Source organism: Suricata suricatta, chromosome 11 (genome assembly GCF_006229205.1).
Source record: "Suricata suricatta isolate VVHF042 chromosome 11, meerkat_22Aug2017_6uvM2_HiC, whole genome shotgun sequence".
Classification (NCBI taxonomy): Eukaryota; Metazoa; Chordata; class Mammalia; order Carnivora; family Herpestidae; genus Suricata; species Suricata suricatta.
The window spans coordinates 77135852-77137087 of record NC_043710.1 but is presented as its reverse complement, the minus strand read 5'-3'; positions in this window follow the sequence as shown (position 1 = coordinate 77137087).

The following is a 1236-nucleotide window of genomic DNA, read 5'->3' as shown; positions in this document are numbered from 1 at the left end:
TATTAAGCAGGCTGTGTTGTAGCCTATGAACAAGTAATATATTGTATCATTTATCTTGAATGTATCATAGATAAGCTGCTATATAACGATTGCCACTTCAGACAGCTGTGAAATTAGGTGATTAACTAGTTGTTACTTAACCTTCTAATTTCTGTATAAGTCTAATTACATGAAACAGAAGTTGGTGTTTTGATTTTTTTACTTTGCTTTTCTGTTTGGAGTGTCATTGCAACTACTGTATTGTAAATGATGGAAAATAATTGCATATGTTAAAAAAATATGAAACTTTAAAAGTAAAAAAAATAAAAATTTTAAATTAAAAAAAAGAAGAACTTTAACAATATTTAGTTAAGCACTTAATATGTACTAGTTATGCTAAGGTTTTGCATAAATTTTCTTATGTAATCACAATAATCTAATTTACATATAAGCAAATTTGTGGCTAAGAGATTGAACAGGTTATCCAAAGTGACAGACTAGAGTCAGTGCTTAACCTAATTCCTGGCACAAAAACCAAACTCTTAATGACTAAGCTACAAATACGTTTATATTTTTCTACTTTTGCTTCATCGTCTATTATCTTTCATATTTTAGGATTCAGCTTGTGAGTAACTTCTTCGATGAATGGAGGCTTTCCTAAAATACTCCTAAGCTTATTTTATGGAATAAATTGGCCATACCTCTTTTTATAATCTCACTATATAAACTTATTTTGCTTTTCCAAAATTCAATTTAAGAGCTGTGTTTTCTTATGTGCTCGGTTTTCATAGTTCTATGGTTAAATGGGAATGAATAAAATCAGTGACTAAATATACATAAATTACTAAATAGAAGATATTTTATCAAGGGAAATATCCTTTATTTTGAGGTAATGATGTTCCTCTTTTTGAGATAAATATTTTTCTTTCTTATGTGAAATGACAAAAATTTTTAATATCCCTAAAATAAAATTAAACACTCTGAACCTTTCCCCTAAGTTAAGAATATTATTGTTATGAAATACAATAATCTAGAAATGCATGGTCTACACTGAAGTTCTTTTAGGATCTTATATTTATTTATAAGGTCCTCTTCTAGAGTGAAACTCTTCAGATATAAAAAGTCATTTCCTATTAATTTGAACATTCCTGAGACCAATATACTATTTGCTTCCAATGCATGCTTAATTAATGTTGGTTTTGAATAGAAAGATTTACCTGTGAAGGTTCCTTTCTAAATCTAAATTTCTTTTTTTTT